The sequence below is a fragment of the Equus asinus genome, chromosome 4 (assembly GCF_041296235.1).
Source record: "Equus asinus isolate D_3611 breed Donkey chromosome 4, EquAss-T2T_v2, whole genome shotgun sequence".
Classification (NCBI taxonomy): Eukaryota; Metazoa; Chordata; class Mammalia; order Perissodactyla; family Equidae; genus Equus; species Equus asinus.
The window spans coordinates 52,825,843-52,847,502 of NC_091793.1; the positions used below are offsets into that span (position 1 = coordinate 52,825,843).

The 21,660-nt window shown below is 34.9% G+C and overlaps 1 protein-coding gene across 1 annotated transcript in view; it reads right to left on the reverse strand.

Moving 5' to 3' along the window:
• NAV3 (neuron navigator 3) overlaps positions 1-21,660 on the reverse strand; it is a 775,925-nt gene that overhangs the window by 437,896 nt on the left and 316,369 nt on the right. The window lies entirely within an intron of this gene.

Below are 21,660 nucleotides of genomic sequence, written 5' to 3' on the forward strand. Positions count from 1 at the left end.
GGGAAGCATGTTGTAGTCCCTGAATGGGAAAGAAAAGGGAAATCCTCAATCAAAGATTTTTTAATGCCAGCATCTCCTAGAGGCTTAAACTATCTTGAAATAAACTATCTGAATAAAATACACAAGGACACCTGATAATATTTTATATTTAGGAAAGTTGGAGGACATCAAAGTCTTAAGGTTAGTGAATTGACTTACAAGATTAGAAAATGTACTCTAGAATTATGCATTCAACAATATCACTCTTAGTGCTATATTTTGAAAGGAGAACAAATTGACCTTTGAAGGATCTGAAATTTAAATTAGCATAGAACATAAGCTTTCTTTATAAAATTGACTTAAAAGAATTTTCAAGCAGAAGTATAAAATATTTATCTTCAATTACATGAATATTATTTTCTCAAATAATTCATATAATTTTTTTCTAAGGCATTTTCTAGTTATTTCCTGGTAAATAAACAGATTAAAATTCTGCTTTGTTTTCTCACATGGCCAAGTCCCTGAAACTTCATAGATATGACATTGAAACCATATGGAAGCCTGTCACTGAGTGGAGGAAATTATCTAGAGGGAGAAAGAGAAGACAACACCAGGAGCAAATGGAAAAAACTAATGTGAAGCCTTAATAGGAGGTGGTTTTACTTCCCTCTAGCACCTTCTGGTGGCAAACACAATGTATTGCTAAATCCTATGGCATTGACAAGAAGAATTTACTGCAAACATTATTTGACACTTGAGGTATTACTCAACATCTTGATTCCTCTCAAAGCAGCCTAAATACATTTTTAATTTTTTCTGTAGTTCCAGTTATGCATTCATACTGTGAGCATATCAGAAAATATAATTTTTAAGTTTCTTCCAGAATTGAACATCTTTGAGTTAATTTTTTTGCAGGCACTGTGAGTTTTTTCAATTTCTGCTCTCAAAAGAAAAAATAGAACAGATAGGATCAACTGACAGGACTGTAGACAAATACACAAATGCCCACATATGTGGTCTCAGCCTGGATTATATACCAAAGAAGAAATTTTAAAAGAAATGTGCCATATTTTTCCTCATTAGGTTGCTAATGATGTATTATTTAGTATCAGTAATATCTAACATTTCTTGAGACCTTACATGTATACCTGGAATAATGTTAAAATATATTATATACATGATCTTAAGCTAATGAGAAGGTGCTAGTGTCCCTATTTAATAGACACAGGAAAGTAATAATTTATTTGGCACATTGTAAAAATAATACATAGAAAAACTTTAGAGATAAAGACTCAAATGTACTTTCATACACAAAGAAGAAATAAATGGATGGATGGATTCATTACTTAAAATCACAAATATATCGAGGACCAAATACTGGGAATTTAACATGAAAAAGGCTCATCGTTATATTGAAGATATTCACTGTATGAGTTGAAGGAGGTAGAAATAAAACAGAATATCATGAGAACTGCTAAAACAGAGAGAGAGGTACAAAATGTCAATGCTGCCAAGAAGAAAAGTCCATAAATCTGTGTGATGACACAGAAAGGGCACAAGCTGGCTAGTGATCAGGATATGCCTATTAATCTCCTATTTCTATGATGCTGAAGCAACCCAATGAATTACAATTTGGGTTTGCACCTGGATTTCCTGCAGGGAGAAGAGGGACGAGCCAGAGGATTCAAGTACTTCATAGCATCTGTCATAATTTGAAATTTTAAATGTATTTACATTAAGTGCACAGAGGTCATCTCTATTTTGTTTATCATTGACTTCCCAACAGCCAACAGAATGTTGGGCACTTAGCGTGACTTGCTAAATATCTGCTTAACAACTCCACATGGCCTAACCGGTCTAACAACCCCCTTAAGGAACACCCCCTCATCAAAATCCCTCAGCACAACACTATCCTATACATCCAAACATTTTCAATACCTTTTAACAGCATTAAGTAAAAGTTAACTGGCACGATTCTGCAAAAGTGAACAGTTAAGGCATATAGCCATATAGCCCTCAGTTGACTTTATTGATAGACACTTCAATAAGAGGCAGGGCTAGGTCAAGGAAAAAGACTGAGAGGACATGTTTTGGTCTATCACACAATCTTGCAAGAGGGCAGAGATCATGTCATTGTCACTTCTACATCCTAGTACCCTGCTCGGTGTTTGGCAGATAGTAGACAATCAAATACTTGTTGAAAAATGGAGAACAATACATATACAAAACTGCGAGTGTATTTTACAGAGAGTTAATCACAAAATGGAAAAATATTGAGTAAGAATCTGAAGGGCAGAAGAAACATTGAAAATCACTATAACTGATCACACAAAAGCTACACCCATGCCTCTATATAAGTCACATGCAGAAAGAAACTGTATACATTCATCGGACCCTAGCCTCATTGAGGCTGATGCCAAGAATGCATAGCAAAGAAGGAGAAAACAGAAATCGTTTCTAAAGTCAGAGAGCTCAACTTCATGAGTAAGGTTTTGGCTAGAAAATTGCTATCCCTGTAAACACTGCATAATTTCCAAGGAACATGACAAAATTTCTATCAATAATGCCATAAGATAAATATTTGGCTTAATTCAAGAATAGTTCAGATCATTCTTTTATTTAAACCATTTCCCCGTATAAACAAAGCTTGGAAACAGCCTGGACACTCTTCAAAAGACTCTAAAGAACTCAACAACCCATATAATAACATTATTTAACAAAATTTATCCCAGACTATAGCAGAATATTTTTCAATTTTTTCCTTTACTGCAACTTGTGTGTAATACGAATACTGCCCATTTGAAAAAACAAGTTCTCATAGCCCTTTAGTAATCAAAAGTTATTGCTAAGGAGCATTACCAGCATAGTGCTTTGTGTTCGCCAAGGTTTAAAAATCAAAAAGTTGAAAGCTATCAAATACCATTTCAACAACATTTTTATACTACCTGGTGCTTTAACATGTAAATACACAGCATGAACTTTTCTTGACAGGATGCAAGTGATTAATTACAGGAAGTCTTGAATCTCCTTTTTTCTGAACAAAGGGTGTTTATAATTCCTATCAAATGAAATATGTCAGTCACAGCCCAGTACACAGGGTAGAAAAATAGTACCAAACACAACTAAATAATTTTCATGTTTTTCCTTGTCTATAGAAATCCCACTCTTACAAGAAAACAAGAGGATAAACAAAAATGTGCATCCTATTGAAAGGGTGGTTTTTGGGCTTCATCACTGTTTTTTTGAAAACAAACATTTGTTCTGCAGAAAATTGAGTTGGGTTTCAGTTCCATTTAACACACAGAGCACGTGGGTTATGGCATTTGTTGGCACAGTGTAAAATCACAATTCTTCCAGGTGTGCTACTCTTGAATTTCTTGCCCACAGAAAACCTGAGCAATGCAGCAGTTTCCAGGCCTAGTTAGGGCTGACTCTCCTGAATCAGAAAAGCCTGTGAAGAGATTTTCCTTTAATTAGTAGACTTTGAAATTTTAAACAAAGGAAAATGTTTTTTACCTCCCACAAATCAGATAACGGTCATGAACTGCTTTGCATTTCTTGAGAAACTGTGCTGTGCAAATTGCTACATTCCTACAGAACACTCTCCAAAAACGGCTCAGGCCTGATATGGCTTTCAGCATTTCACATCTTGAATGTAATGTCTTAATTATTTTAATATAAGAGATACATGATGAGAATTATTAGTTTATAAAAGATAAACAAATAACTAAAAGCTACTCTCCTTACTTTTGAGTCAATGCTTCATGTTTTTATATCTGTGTTTCTTATAACTAGCACTCACTTAAGTGTAAAATATCTACCTAAGTTATTGAATTTTAGGATTTAACATATCTGAAATGGATATGGATGCATCCACATATATGAGGGAATTAAGCTAAATAGAAACAGGAGATACAATAAAATTTTAATTACTTAGAATTTGCAATAGACTCAAATTTCTTTGCTATGCTAACACTCAGGAAAAAGTAGTAACTGTCAAAATGAGCCAATCATATGAATTAGGTTGGGAAAAAAATCCACATCTTCAGGATATATCCTGTAGTCATTACACACAATAAATAAGATTACTTTAGTATTTTATATCCTTACAATGCACTTACAAAGGAACTGATCAATATTTGACTAGTATCCAAATTTTACAAATGAGAGAATAGAGTTTCAGAGATGTTAAATGACGGGCCCTAGTTCCCCAGCTTACAGTGACTCCACTGAGCCTGGATGTGGACCATTATCCTTTTATTCTACGACGAAAAAAAAGGAACAAAAAACAAAACTGTCTCTAAATCAGACTCAAACCACACTGCTGAGCTTACACAAATACAGAATACTGTAATACTATAACAGTGGTGCATAAATCATTCTAAACTCTGGTATAGAAGTTAAAAGACAAAAGTATAAAAAATAACTACAACAACAAAATTATGTTAATGGATAGACAATATATAAAGATGTAATTTGTGGCATCAATAACATAAAAGGTAGATGGGGGAGATAAGTAAGACAACAGAGTTTTGTATGTGACTGAAGGGAAGTTGTTAAAAGCTTTGAAAGATTGTTATAACTATAAGATGTTTTATGTAAGGCCCACAATTACCGCAGAGAAAATACCTATAGAAGACAGAGAAAAGAAAAAAAGAATAGAATCTGGCCGGCCTGGTGGCGCAGTAGTTAAGTTCGTACATTCCGCTTCAGTGGCCTGGGGTTCGCCAGTTTGGATCCTGGTTGCGGACGTGGCACCACTTGGCAAGCCATGCTGTGGCAGGCGTCCCACATATAAAGTAGAGGAAGACGGGCACAGAGTTTAGCTCAGGGCTAGTCTTCCTCAGCAAAAAAGAGGAGGATGGCAGCAGATGTTAGCTCAGGGCTAATCTTCCTCAGAAAAAAAAAAAAAAAGAACCAAGCATTATCACTTCAAAAAAATTAACAAATCACAAAGGCAGAAAGAAAGAAAGAAAAATACTTTCTAAAAGGAACTACAAGACAGACAGAAAACAATTAACAAAATGGCAACAGCAAGTCCATACCTATCAATAATTACTTTAAACATAATGGATTAAACTTTCCAATCAAAAGGCATAGAGTGGCTGAATGGATTAAAACTAAAAAAAACAAGATCCAACTATTTGCTGTCTACAAGAGACTGCTTTAGATTTAAAGACACACATAGGCTAAAAGTGAAAGGATGTAAAAAGATAGTCCACGCAAATGGTAATCAAAAGAGAGTAGGGGTAGACAACTCACATTAGGCAAAATATTCTTTAAGTAAAAAAATTTCACAGTCAAAGAAGGACGTTATAAAATGATAAAAGAGTCAATTCAGAAGGAAGATATAGCAATTATAAATACATCAGAACCCAACATCAGAGCCCCTCAGTTTACAGAACTGAGGGGATAAATAGACAGTAATACAATAATAGTAGGAGATTGTAATACTCCACTTTCAGTAAGAAATAAAACATTCAGACAGAAGATCAATAAGGAAACAGAGGACTTGAACAGCACTTATAGACCAAATGGATCTCACAAACATACAGAACATTCCACTAAACAGCAGCAGAAATCACATTCTTCTCAAGTGCACATAAAACACATTCTCCAGTATAGATCACATGTTAGGTCATGAAACAAGTCTTAACAAATTTAAGAAGACTGAAATCATGCCAACGTCTTTTCTGATGATGATGGAATGAAACTAGAAATCAATCACAAAAAGAAAACTCAAAAATTCACAAATTGGTGGAAATTAAACAACATACTCTTGAGCAACCAATGGGTTAAAAAAGAAATCAAAAGAGAAATTAGAAAATATCTTGAGACAAATGAAATTAAAACACAAAATACCAAAACTTATGAGATGCAGCAAAAAAAAAAAAAATCACAAAGAGGATAGGTTAGCATGGTAAATACCTACATTAAAAAAGCAGAGAGATCTCAAACAAACAACGTAATTTTATAATGAACTAGAAAAAGGAGTGTACTCTAAGCCCAGAATTAGCAGAAGAAAGGAAGTAATAATATTACAGCAGAAATAAGCAAAATAGAGAACAGAAAAAAACAACATCTAAGAGTTGGTTTTTTGCAAAGATTGAGAAAATTTGACAAATTTTTATCTAGACTAGCTCGACAAAAGGGAGAAGACTCAAATAAATAAAATTATAAATGCATAAGCACATATTATAACTGATGCCACAGAAATAAAAACTATTAGAAGAGACTACGATGAACAATTATATGCCAAAAAAATTGGATAACCTAGAAGAAATGAATAAGTTTCTAGAACCATACTTATGTTTCTAGAACCCATGAAGACTAAATCATGAAGAAATGACCAATCTGAACAGACCTATTACTAGTAAGGAGATTGAATCAGTAATCAAAAACCTCTCATCGAAGAAAAATCCAGCACCAAATGGCTTTGCTGATGAATTCTATGGAAAATTTAACGAAGAATTAATGTCAGTTCTTCTCAAACTCTTCCAAAGAATTGAAAGGAGGGAACATGTCCAAACTCATTTTATGAGGACAGAATTACCCTGATACCAAATCCCAAACAAAGACTCTACAGTAAAAGAAAACTAGAAAACTGCAGGCCAATATTCCTGGTGCATATTCATGCAGTAATCCTCAAAAAAATACTAGCAAACCAAATTAAACAGCACATTACAAGGATCATATACTATGACCAAGTGAAATTTATCCCTGGGAGGCAAGGATGGTTCAACATATGGAAACAATCAATATGATATACAACATTAACAGAATAAAGGATAAAAATCGCATGATCATCTCAATAGATACAGAAAAAGCGTTTGACAAAATTCAATACCCTATCATAATAAAAACACTCAAGAAACCAAGACTAGAAAAAAATTACCCCAACATAATAGAGGCCATATATGAAAAAGCCCATAGCTAATATACTTAGTGGTGAAAAACTGAGAGCTTTTCTGTTAAGATCAGGAACAAGGCAAGTATGCTCACTCTCACCACTTCTATTCAACATAGTATTGGAAGTCCTAGCCCAAGCAACCTGGCAAGAAAAATAAATAAATGTCACCCCAACTGGAAAGAAGAAGTCAGATTGTCCGTTTGCAAGTGACATGATCTCATATGTAGAAACTATAAAGATTCCATACACACAATATTAACTTATAACTAAAAATAAAATTCAGTAAAGTTACAAGATGCATAATAAACATACAAAAATCAGTTGCACATTTATACCTTAACAACAAACAATCCAGAAATTAAATTAAGAAAACTATCTCATTTACAGTAGCATCAAGAAGAATAAAATACTCAGAAATAAACTTCACCAAGGAGGCGAAAGACTTATACACTGAAAACTACAAAACATTGATGAAAGAAATTAAAGAAGACACAAATAAAAAAAAGACACTCCCTGTTCATGGACTGGAAGGCTTTAATATTGTTAAAATGCTCATACTACTCAAAGTGATCTCCAGAGTCAATGCAATCCCTATCAAAATCCTAATGGCGTTTTTTGCAGAAAGAAAAAAATTTCTAAAATTAATATGGAACCACAAAGGACCTGAATATCCAAAACAATCTTGAGAAAGAAGAATAAAGCTGGAGGCCTCATACTTCCTGACTTCAAAACATATTACAAAGCTACAGTAATCAAAAGAGTAAGGCACTGGCGTACAGACAGACATATAGACCAATGCAACAGAGTAGAGAACCCAGAAATATGCCCATGCAAATTTGGTCAAATGGTCTTCGACAAGGGGGCCAAGAGTACACAATGGGGAAAGGATAGTCTCTTCAACAAATGGTGATGGGAAAACTGGATATTCACATGCAAGAGAATCTTATGCCTTATACCTTATCTTATAACATACACAAAAATCATCTCAAAATGAATTAATGACTCAAGTGAAAGACCTGAAACTAAGAAACTCGCAGAAGAAAACATTGAAGTGTGGCTACATAACATTGGTCTGAACATAATACTGCAATGATTTCTGGGATATGACATGAAGAGAACAAGCAACTAAAGCAAAAATAGACAAGTGGGGCTACATTAAACTAAAAACTTTCTGCACAGCAAAGTAAACAACCAACAGAGTGTAAAAGTAACCTGTGGAATGGGAGAAAAGATTTGCAAACCACGTATCTGCTAATTGGCTTAATATCCGAGATATATAAGGAATACCTACAACTCAATAGCAAATAAACAAATAACCCTATGAAAAAATGGGCAAAGGACTTGAAGAAATTTCTCCAAAGAAGATATACAAATGGCCAACATGTATTTGAAAAGATGGTCAACATCACTAATCATCAGGGAAATACAAATCAAAATCACAATGAGATATCACTTCATACCTATCAGGATAGACATTGAAAAAAGAAAACCAGAAAATAACGAATGTTGATGAGGATATGGAGAAATTGGAACCCTTGTCCACTGTTTGTGGTAACTGAAAATCGTGCAACCAGTATGAAAATAAGTATGGAGATTCCTCAAAAAATTAAAAATAGAACTATCATATGACCCAGAAAACCCACTTGGGCATATTTATCCAAAAAATTTGAAAACAGTATCTCAAAGAGATATTTGCATTCCCATGCTTATTACAGAATTATTCACAGCAGCCAAGAGGCAGAAACAATCTAAATGTCTATCAATGGATGAATAAAGAGAATGTGATATATATATATATACAACGGAATATTATTCAGTTTTCAAAAAGAAGGAAATCTTGTCATATGCTATAACATGTATGAACTTTGAGGACATAATGCTAAATGAAATAAGGCAGTCACAGAAGGATGAATACTGTATGATTCCACTTATATGAGGTATCTAAGGTAGTCAAACTCATAGAAATGGAAAGTAGAACAGTGTTTGACAGGGGCTAGGGAGAGAAGGAAAAGGGAGTTGCTGTTCAAAGGGTATAGAGCTTCAGTCATTCAAGATCAGCAAGTTCTAGAGATCTGCTGTACAACAATGTGCATATAGTTAATACTGTAATGCACACAAATATTTGAGAGGTAGATTTCATGGTATGTGTTTTTACTACAATAAAAAAGAAGCATAACAAGTCAGAGACGTTCAATAATTCCCTACATACACACATACATGCACACACTCATGCACAGACATATGTTTAATTTTCAGCAAGCTGCAAAGCACAGTTACTTTACTCTTTGCACTACAGTGCCCTCTGATAATGAACATAACAGGCAGCTTCCTACAGGCCTTGTTCTATATCATTTCTGCTGTCAATATAAGATGTCTAATTTGCTTCCCAGATGGAGTTTGTTTCATGCATATCTTGTTTAACATTCATCAAAACCTGGTGTGGTGGGAATTGTATCCTCCTTTTTACAGGTAAGAAAATTGAGGCATAGAAGTGCTAAGTAAAGAGAGAAGAAATGGTACAGTATAGATTGAAATTAGATATATCAAACCCTAAAGTCTAAGATTCTGCGCATGTTTTTAGTCTAAGAGAAGAATTGGGAATTTAGATTCATTCATTGGTAACTTGATTTGTTACTATGTGACCCTGGGCAAAAAAATAATTTCATCTTCACGCTATATTTCCAGTCCATAAAATATAAGTAATACACAAACTTAAATAGCTATATGATAAAAATATAAAGAAATAAAATATCTTTATTAAAACCAATTGACCCTTTGGAAAAATTCTAGAAACACAGGAATCAGTGATTTTTATTTCTGCACAATATACATTGCACAACCCTAATTATTAATAATTTCTCCCTCATTACACCATGAGTTTTTGAGAACAAAGAACATTTCTTACCCATTCTTTTTCTCTCTAGCACATGTATAGTGTTACACATAATTTTCTTTAATATATTTCTAAATAAACATTTATACAATGTACATATTTCTACAAGGCACATTTTACTGACTAAATTAAAATCCCCTGTCATATGATAGAGAAAGTGATGCATCATTTTCCCAATGACACCCAGTACACAGGAATCTATCATTCTTTGTCTCTGGGAACTTATATACAAGAAATTATTTCAGTTGCTTAGATAAGGTGCTTATAAATTTCTATGTCATCACTGAAAAATGTGCAGGAAAACTAAAGGTCATGATAATTTCTGCTATTCCTCTATATCCATGAGTGCATCTCAATGGGACAAATGCAATTGCCCAGATGTGTAAAGAAAAGAAAATCTCATTATTCCTTTTTGAGAAATGCAATTAGATTTCTTGAAGTTCAAACTTAATCAAAAACACACACACTTAGCTATTAAAATATTTAATTTAAACTCTTATTTAGAAAGAAATACTGATGACCTGAAGATTTACACAGTTTGTAAGGGAACTTGAAAAATGAGACTGTTTGAATGTCATTTTGAGAGTTTGACAAATTCTAAGAGGTTCAAAGTTACAGTTATAGGTTTTGCACGTTGTGAACATAACTTGTAAATATACTGTACTTCTGAAGTACAATGATTTTCCCTTTGCCGCTAAATCTTGATAATGGCCTCAGCTCAACAGAGCTCTGAAAATTTGCACTGTAGGTATGAAGCAGTACCTACAATGTACCTAAAGGACAATTTTATAAACACCTCATGCTCTCGTGATATAAATAAATAACATTCTACAACAATGATTGAAGCCCACCATAACTTTTTCTTTACTATGCAGAGAAAATACATAACAGGAAGTAAAACATGACTGAGTCAGCAAAGCTTTGATACTCAGCCCCTATGTACCTATTTAGTTAATGAGACATTCTCAGGTATAGAAACAAAAGACACTGAAATAGGACTTTACTTCGAAAATCATCAATGGTTTAATGTATCTAAAACTAGTGTCCTCAGCAATGGTAGATTTCATTTCACTGATAACATCCCTATCATAGTAATTTAATAACCTTATTTTGGGGGGGAGGTAAAAAATATATTTTATCAGCTACAAACTATGAAAATAAAATTTTAGTAATTGTATGTGCAACTATATGTATATATACATAAATATTTGTTGTTTTGGACATTTAAAAACATTGGACATTCATATTCAAAAATCAATACAAAATAGAATGTAGATACAATACAAAAGGGACAGAGAAATCAAAGCTTCAAAGTTAATTTTAATATTTGAAATGTGTACATTTTCACAAGTTAATTCCACTGTATAACAACTATATATTAATGACTATCAACTGATTGAATATGTCATTTCCGATAGTGTGATAAGAATAGGGTGCATTTTATTCAAATTTCGTTATCAAATCATACTTCCTATAAAATACCCACTTTTGTCCTATGGATTTAATATCACAATTGCTGGATTACCAAAACCATTCTATTGACAAGTACGATTATAACTGTTTTATACTTCTTGCTGTTACAATTTCAATGGGCGAGCCAAATCAAATCAAGTGTGACTTGCCATTTATCTACACTTATTTGGCACTTAATACCCTAGAATTAATCTAAAGTAAATTCTTGTTAGTTAAATAACCATGAAAAATAAATGCCATATTTTTAAGTAAAGATAGTTTGTGAATCTGAAAAATCCATATGTTATAGATATATAAATATACATTTAACTCTTAATGCCAAGTGGAACTTTTAATAACTTTATAAACTTACTTTCTGCAGTCTATTTAAAATGGCAAAGATTCCCAAATTGTAAAGGATATTTTGTACAAGGAGAGAATTAAATGCCTTTGCAAATTTCCTTCCAGATAGCACATAAAATTTGAAAGCAAAATATTTTAATCCCCAAATAAATGATATTGAGCCTAATACATGTTAAGAATTTTTCAGTATCAATGGATAGATGCCTTTTACTAAGTCCTATTACAAAAGTCCCTAAAGAAACTCATGTTCTGAAGTGGCTATCGACCTTATTCAAATCCATACTGAAGGAACAAGATAAGAATGAAATCTAACCCAAATGGGGGTGCTGTGTCTTCAATTCTAAAAAGATTTGATAGGCTGTAGGACACAAAGCATCTCAAGAGCTAGACCTGTCAATCAGTGATTCTGAACCAGTGCTCAGCACAGTTAAGCATGTACCTAGCAAGCTAAAACAACAATGAAACAGCCTCAAAAAATGAATTTCCTAGGGTAAATCTGAGTATAGAGTAGAATTGCATTGGACTTTCTTCTCTACCCATGCATGTGGTATTATTTTGGATATTTCTTCATAGCTTCATTTCTCAAATTTCTAAGTTATAGAGACTTGACATCTCTATGCCTTATATCCTCAATCTCTGAGCAAGATTTTGAGAAACGGAGTCTGTAACATCAATTTCTCTGAAATTTCTCCAAATGCCAGTCACAAGCCACACATTATATACATAGTAAACTATACTCCCAGAAGAAAACCGAGAAAATATATCTTTTTTTATCTCCAAGATATAGTATGATATTTTCTATCATGCAGAAAGAATAAAGTATTTCCTCAATGTAATAATATTATAATCATATAATCATATATAATAATAATAGCAACTAATGCTTATTGGGCACTTAATTTTGCTCAGAAATATTATCCTCCCCATTTTAGAAATGATGAAAATAAATCTACATGATTAATGTCTTAGCCCACAATATCCACTGAACTTGTAAATTTTAGAGCTAGGCTGTAGATGCAGAGTGTCTGACTATAAAGTTTATGCCCTTAACCACCATAGGATATTATATAAATTTGTTTTATTTCCATTCCTGGCTTGCATACTTCCATACTTAACCTTAGATTGGAGAGGGATAAGAAGAAAGGATGCAACATAGGAAATAAAGACATAAAAAGGTTATATAGAAAAGATCTAAGGAAGCTCACAGAAGGAAACTTTAAAACATAATAAAGAGTAAAATGAAATCAGCAGGAGTGATTCCACTGAGCACTTCCTCATATACTATACATTTCACCAAACACCATTTCTACTTCTGGGTTTACTGACTTTCACTTAAACGTAATTAAGAATGGACGTATTATTACAATCAAGTTTTGAAATAATATTTCATGATGGGAAAATTGTTTACCATGTAAGTTAAAAACAGCATATAGAACTGAATATATATTATAAACCAAATTTTAAAACTCTGTCACTAAAGGAATATATAGGTACAGATATATAGCATAGTTAGCTAATTTCTGAACACATTTTTGTCAGTAAAGACATATTACTTTTATAATTGGATAGAAAAACAAAACCTTAACAAATCAGAAACCAATGCACACAACATCAATCTCCCTCTTTAGATGATCAATTGCTTGCTGTATTTTTACACCTAAATGAAATGCAAACACACAGAGCAGGCAGCATAGGTGCGCCACTTAAGTCAAGCATAACCAATTAAATAGGCCATTTCTTGGTCCTAGTTTTGCCTCAGTCAGAAGAAGCTGAGCTGGCTAGCTGTGGCACACTGGGTCTGAGCTAGCTTCCGGGGCGATCTTGACTCCAGAGGGCAGTCAACGTCTGAACCAAAGGCAGCTGGGGCCACAGCCACAGGTGACTGTGATCTCTGGAACCGTCATAGAAACAGATGCTCACACATGATTGAGTCACTTGCTTACTTTGTTGAGAAAACCAGCTATTAGCCACAGAGAATGATTTATGAAATTTAACCATATATAATTGTATTAGGTAATTTCCATCAACTTTGTACCTGTTTGTCAATAGAAGTAATTTGCATGCATGAGGTTTCTTTTGCTTCTATGCAAACTCTAGTTCACAGACCTTTGAGCCAATGGTTTCTATCTCAGAGAGATGTGAATTGTTTGGCATTTTATATAAGTTAAAGTGAGCCCTATTTGAAAAGAAATATTAATAGTTGGGGACTTACTACAACCATCAGTTAATAAGAATCCAACAGGCAAAACTAATTGCAAGCACCTTTGGGTCCCTAGAAACATATTCTGGCTAGGACATCAGATTAATATTTATCTTATTGGAGTCTCAGTTCTAGTTAGAAGTGGCCTTTCATTGGGAACACTTTTGGATCCCAAAATATGTTGGCCCTGAACTCATTAGAGACTGCCATCTTCCTGTGTCCCAAGCTTTTATATAAAGATATAGTTTTCAATATATTTCATTATGGAGGGAGCCTGTGTGCATCTATACTGGTGCTTTCTAGAAACAATGAGTATTCTTACAAGTGGAACAAAATCATGAGGGGAAAATAATACACAATAAACGTAGAATGATATTCTCTTTCTACTTAAACTGCAATATCTTTCGCTGGTCCAGTGATTTTTTTTTTTCCTCTCTCTTGGCTTCTCCTTAGTCTCTGCTGCTTATTTTCAGAAAAGATATCTCTCTTTCTCTCTGAAAAAGAGATTGTGGCTTAAGGGGTGGACCAAAGTTAGACAGGATAAAATGCAATAATAAAAAGTAATACAAGGACAGCTAAAACCAGTGTTTGCTTTTAACAGGCTCAAGTTACAGGTTGGTTAAATGACCAGGCATTGAAGGATAGATGTAGACAGACTTAATTCAAAAGAACTAAAAGCTTTTTAATGGAGTTGTGGGTTTTGAAAAAAAAAGTATACAGATGGCAGAATGAGTTCATTGGAAGCAGAGTGTTATAGAAACAGCCCACCAGAGAAATGATAAAACCAAATATAGGAGGAAATGAATTGGAAGCAGGAAGTTCAAGCCAAAGGGGAAAGGACTTCAGTTCTATTGGCTGGCATAGAGGCTAAGTACAGAAGACTAATCAGAAAATTCCCTGAGAGCAGATTTAGTGGCTGCTTAATGGCTAGCAGGACAGCAGCTTTTATCTCAAACTAAAAGGGGTTGTCTAAGTTTGAAGGTAAAGACCTCTATCCCTAAAACCTAGAGCTGGAAAAGAGCTTAGTCTAAGAGCAGTTCAAGTCATGCGTTCAAGATGAAGGCCTAGAACTGATAAAAAGGGGATGACAGCAGCATCCTCAAAAAGATTGTTAGACATTTCACACCTGCATCTAACTAATGTAACCAAGGAAATACATATGATTTACTACAAGCAAATACGGCTTTCATTCTGAAATGTCCTCCCTCTGTGAGAAGAAAGTTCCAGGGATGTGAAGGATGATACTGGACCCCTGGAAGGAAAAGAGAAAGAAGCAACAGACAGGCATCAAGAGCTTCAAAGGAAAGCTGCCTTCCTGGGGGCCAGCCCGGTGGCACAGTGGTTAAGTTCGCATGTTCACTTCAGCGGCCCGGGGTTTGCAGGCCTGGATCCCGGGTGCAGTCATGGCACCACTTGGCATGCCATGCTGTGGTAGGCGTCCCACATATAAAGCAGAGGAAGGTGGGCATGGATGTCAGCTCAGGGTCAGTCTTCCTCAGCAAAAAGAGGAGGATTGGGAGTAGTAAGCTCACGGCTAATCTTCCTCAAAAAAAAATTAAAAAACTGCCTTCTTTTAGCTCCCTGGTGATGGTGATAAAAAACTATCATCAGATTCATGGCAATCAGGATTCCAGCCTTATTGTGTCCAGTCTGTGGGCACCCTCCTCCCCAAGATTCCCTGTCCTACTGGCATCCTGGCTGCCTCCTTCAGGCAGCTGAAGAAACAAGACTGACAGGCCATGAGTGCCTGCCCTTAGCTGCCCCTGACACCACACTCCATGCCACAGTGAGAAAAAGATCAGATCCTATTTGTAATTTCCTCAGTTTTTAAGCTATAATTTCAAGATCAGTTCAAAGCTCTTGACCCCTCTCCCAAATTTCAAAAGTGAAGAGATGATGAAAGAAAATTAGCACAAGCTTTGCCCGATTCCCCCGAAATAAGGGAAGGAAAACCATAATAAAAATAAAAAAGAAAGACTGGGAATTTCCCACGAGACTGGCGGTGCACAACAGTCAAAGGCAGGGCAGAGGCCACAAGCAAGAACAACCTCCCCTTCAATCCAGAAGCCTGGGGTGAGACTGCATTAACAAGAGCGAAGCCCACATGAGTCTCTGAGCCTCACACTGGTCATTCTAACGAAGATCACAAAGGGACTGCAGATGACTGGGAGATTCTAAGTGGGTTTGATGTTTCACAAAATGCAAAGCACTCAAATAATTTTGTTGTGCACCGAGTCGGTTCAATCTGCAATGATTTCCAAAGCACAGAATTTCCAGTTACTTCATTTCTTTGAGAAGCGTAAAGTGACATAGTATTTAAAGAGTGTTTTAATTCAGTTCTTATTTTATAAGGTCATTGGTTTGGGACAAAAATCAAGAAATATCATGGTACAAAAGCTCTGACCAACAAAAATTGAATAACAAAAAATTCTTAGAAACAATTTTTAAAAACTGTGTTTAAAGGTAGCTGCCAAAAAAAGAAAACCCAACTCAAAGAAATTGTGCCAAGCATATTAGATTAGTTCATTTAATCCACTGCCAAGAGCTAGAACAAGGAAAACGCTCAAATTCTTTCTAGAAATACAAGTAACGTGAAGTGGTGTTCTTCTAATATGTCAGTGGAATTCTATAAAGATTCAAGAGAGCAGAAACAAAACTCAAGTCCTTGTCTATGTACATATCAGAGGTTCTCTTCTAGGACTTTGTTCTCTAAAAGTTGCCGAATAACATTTCTATTAGTTTGTTCATTAAATTACAATTGTGTAGTATATTATATCTCTAAGTACTTTTACATAATTTCTACTGGCACCCACGGGGGGAAAGGGACATAAATCACATTAACATCAATTTTCCAGATGAAAAAACTGGTACAAAGAGGACAAGTGAGTTTCAACATCACACAGAACGCTGGCTGATTCGAACTTGAACTCAGTTTTCCACTTCTGCTTTTAATCCCCTAAGTTGGAAAGCTGCAGGACATCCAAAATGTTAATTATTTGACAAGAGCACCAAACAGGTAACAGTTGCCCAGAATCAAGTCCAGGAAAACTCAACAGTTTTAGATTCACAAGCTAAGCCTACGTTCAGATTTGTAATTTTGTTTCATAATTGAGAGAGTCCGCACAAAGCTATTTCCTTTCTGAAATGATTTTAATTGTGCTGGAGAGAGTTGAGTCTTTTAATGATCTAAAGTATGTTATGTTTGGAATTCATTAGGTAATTTAAAAGAAAAAAATGCACACCCTAATAAGAATAATCATTGGCTGATTATTTTTGTTAGGATCTATTAAATAACTATTGGTTTCAAAATGCAGTTTTCTAAGACATATACTACTATAAAAGTAATTACTTTAAAAAGTAATGCAAGCTGATGTTTGTCTCTGCTGATGCTCATATTAGGTCCACATTAGAAGACCTCAAGATTCCATATAGTTCATGTGGGTCTGTGTTGTACAACTGAGTCTACAAGATTTGGCTCAGTAGTCAATATTGGCAAACTGAACATAGACAGCTTAAAAGATATATGGAAGGTTTTCCTTTCCTTAAAATGAAAACCTTTTGATTAAACAAACATTTATTGAGTATTTTCTCCATGTCAGGCACAATGCTAATTGTTGAAAATACAAAAAGAGTATTGAGAGAGTTGCAATTTACTAAGAGTTGGACAAAAGCATTAGAAAGAGTGCCCTTTGCCAGACTATGATGACAGGCGTCTTATCTAATTTCTCAATATCTCAGTTTTTAAACAAATAAGGATATATCTAACTCACCATTTTTTAAAATTATGCAGAGATGTCATATTTAAAGGACTTTTTTATACTTTAAAACAGTTTGATATGATTCCTTACTGTACCTAGCAAATATCTTTCTGGCACCTAAACTACTCCATTGAATTTATATACACTTACTGTTCCCCCTTCACTCTACTGCATGTCCCTTAAAGGCACTGGCTATTTATAAACTGAGTGCCTTACAGAATAGAAGCATAGGAGGCACCCAGTGATTGCAAATGAAAATGTTTTGAAACATAGAGGGAAAGAAAATTAAAACTACTTGGTAGTAAGAGAAAACTGTAGAATTCAACCTGGACCCTGAAAGAGGGAGTAGGAATTTAGTAGATGAACCAAAGGAAGGAAGGATGGCAACCCACGCAGCAGAACACACATAGACCTGCTCACCAGCAGCATGCAAACACAGCATACTCCTTTTGCTTGCTATTTATTTATTTATTAAAATATTCAGATATGTTAATTCTGGATCTGTTTTACCTTTTGATTTCCAGTGCGGGAAGACTGATCAGGACCAGTCACGATAGTCACCATCATTTACAGCTTGGCAGGCATTAGAGGGTGCCCATCAAAAGCAGAATCTGAGAGCAGGTCTTAAGAGTGGACTGAGGGTGCAGAACAACATATTGAATTGGCCCCTAATTTGCAAAACATCTTATGTGGAAATGAGAAAACTATCTCAAAGTCTTTGGACAACTTCCGGGGAATATAATATGCACTCCTAGAAGTTTAATTTAGTCATTAAAGTTAGAGTATTATTTTTTTCAGCATTCATAATGGGGTTTTGTTAATGTTCACTTAGTTCTCCAAAATGATTAACTGGGTTCTCTAGAGGAGTTTGCACAGCGATAAGTCTACCTGAAATGTCATTAACTTTTTTTTTTTTTTTAAAGATTTTATTTTTTCCTTTTTCTCCCCAAAGCCCCCGGTACATAGTTGTCTATTCTTCGTTGTGGGTTCCTCCAGTTGTGGCATGTGGGACGCTGCCTCAGCGTGGTCTGACGAGCAGTGCCATGTCCGCGCCCAGGATTCGAACCAACGAAACACTGGGCCGCCTGCAGCAGAGCGCGCGAACCTAACCACTCGGCCACGGGGCCAGCCCCTGAAATGTCATTAACTTTTTATTAATTCATATCTCTTAGCTACACAACAGGGTAATATTCTTTGAAGTAAGAATCATAAAAGCTAAGGACTGTCTAATAATAACTTCCCTGTCTTTATAAAAGAATTGTGTTTCCCCAATTACAGATATCATGAACTGTATGAACACCCTCTATTATAATGGCTTTAGAGGGGAATACGGTCACAGTGGATAAATGCATCAAAGACTCGTTCCAACTGAAGAAAGAAATACATGTGAAAAAATACACACCTTACAATCAGAAATAAGACGGTTATTGTGAAATATCTGAAAACTCACATAAGACAGAATGACATCAACTGTAATCCAGCCATAATAAATTTCCATTACTAGTAACAGAGAGCTTTACACCCGCAATCTGCAGCCAGGACATAAACTCCACGATGGGATAAACTTGGACTGTTTGTTATCAGCATTTAGAACAGTAAATCCCTGAATCTAGGGGCAGCAAATGACCCAGGTGAAACCATCTAATGTGTCCCATCTGGCCGGAGCTGCTGACAGCCACATGTATCTCCTTCTTTTCAAGAAAGTGTGCCTGAGCATGGAGCCACACAAAGGAAAGTAATGCCAAGAAATGGGGAGCTAATATCCTAAAAATATAATGTTGGGAACTGAGTCTAAAGCCATTTCATAATTTTAAATTTTCAAGAGTTTTTAGCCAACAAATTCCTTTTAATTTCAAGCTGGTTTGAGCTGGTTTCTGTCATTTCTCTCACCATCATGGGAGAAAGAGTTCTGATTGATACAATATGCAAGTATGACAAAGACACATTCCCCTTTAGGCTAACCTAGAAATGAGATTTGTGTAATATCAGGCCAACAATAAGACTCCTACACTCTGTTTATCACTGTCTCAGTTGCACCTTAAAAATGACTTACTATTTGCTATTAAGTTTCTAAAATAGTATTATAAAATCTTTTAGTTCACAAATATAAACTAGATTTAAAATTCAAACACCCTAGAGAGAAGTAATGCTATCCCAGAAAGGCACTTGGAAGTGAGAAATTACTAGATATGCTAAAGGTCTTTGATCTGACAGAGCAAGAGGGAGAGAACAGGTAGATGAGTGAATCTTTGAAGTGAATTTCTTATACATCTTCTTTAGCTCATTTAGATTATTTTTTGTAATACAGCTTGAACCAGTCTAGTTTACTAACGTCCAGTTTGTTAAAGTGAAGTCCAGTTCACTCCACTCTAGTAAATATTGAGGGTTGGCTTTTTTTATTATTACTATCCTTAGCAATTAATGATGATGGGAAAATCTGCACTCATTAATAGAAAGATTTTCCCCTGAAAAACAGACGATATGTTTTGCTTTCTATGAGACAATTTTTATGGAATGGCTTAAAATTTTTAAAGGGTTTAAGAGTAACAATTGTTGGATTATCATGGGATTTCCAGAGCATATGTACTCAATACTATTTTGGAAATCAAGCAAACAGGAACCAAGCCTGCTTGACTGAATAGCATTTGAAATACAGGAGCTTTCGTTAGTGCTTCAAAATGTAAGCTCTGTTAAGAATATCTTATAAATTCCAGATTGGCACTACTGCCACTAATGCAAGGTATGTGAATCCCTTGTCAATTATTTTGTAAGTCTTACACACACACGGAAGCACGTCTCTAACCTAAAAGCTTTTTAATAGCTTTAAGTATTATTAACACTAACAGAGAAGAAAGTTCTTTACCCAATTCAAAAGTGACAAGAGGCATGAAAATAGAATAGAAAAGACCTTCAGCTACACGCTCTTTTAAATTCGTTCATTCAATGCATGTTTAATTGATCTTCTGTGGCTCAGATTAATCATATAACCTCAAAATGGCAGTGATCTCATCAAGATGATCCATTTCATTCCTCTAGCATTACAAGCGAGAGAAATGCTACACAGAGAAGTCAAATGTGGTGTGGAAGGTCATACAAATGATTGCTGGCAAGGCTAGGAGCAGTAGTAATGTCAAATCCAGTGGTCCAACAGTCTTTCTACTGCTGTGGCATTTTTAAGTGACTTACATTGCAGAAAATATCACTGTTTTCATCTGCTCAGAAGTCATTCTTCTATTGACAGGATCTTACTTTCATTTGGAAAATGACTGCCTTTGCATTGATTTTAACCCCTGTGGAATCGCCAAAAAGGAAATCTACTCTCTCCTGACCAAAGTGTGCACATATAGCTGAAACCAGACCAACTGGACTTGTTCTCTTAGAAATCTGAACCCTCATAATTTGCTTGTGGAAACAGAAAATGTTACAGATATTTGGTAAAATTTTGGCAGTTTCTTATAAAGTTAAACAGACCTTGTCATATGACCCAGTAAGCTCACTCCTAGTCTTTACCAAGATAAATGTAAATATGTCTACAAAACAACCAGTATGCAAATGTTTACAGCAGCTTTACTCAAAAGAGCCAAAAACCATAAACGACTCAAATATACTACCACTGATGAATGGATAAATTAATTGTGGTAAATCCATATAATGGAATACTATTCAATAATAAAAGTAAATAAACTACTGATATATGCAATACAGAGATGAATCTCAAAAATATGCTAAGTGAAAGGAGACAGACGCACAGTCTTTTATACTCTATGATTCTATTTACATTATATTGTGGAATAAGAAAAACTTTAGGGACAACAAACAGATCAGCTACTACCAGGGGCTACAGAGGGAGAAGAGGATTGACTTCCAAGACGCATGAGGAAACTCTTTGGGATTAAGGAATGGTCTATATCTAGATTGCTGTGATAGATACAGGACTGTATATTTGATCAAAACTTAAACTATAACTTTCACATATGTATCAATAAAGTTGTCATTAAAAAAACTGAAAAAAATGAAGGAAAAATAAAGATATTTTTCAGGTGAACACAATTGGAGGCAAGTGGTCACCAGCAGACTATCCCATTACAAGAAATGTTAAGGAACA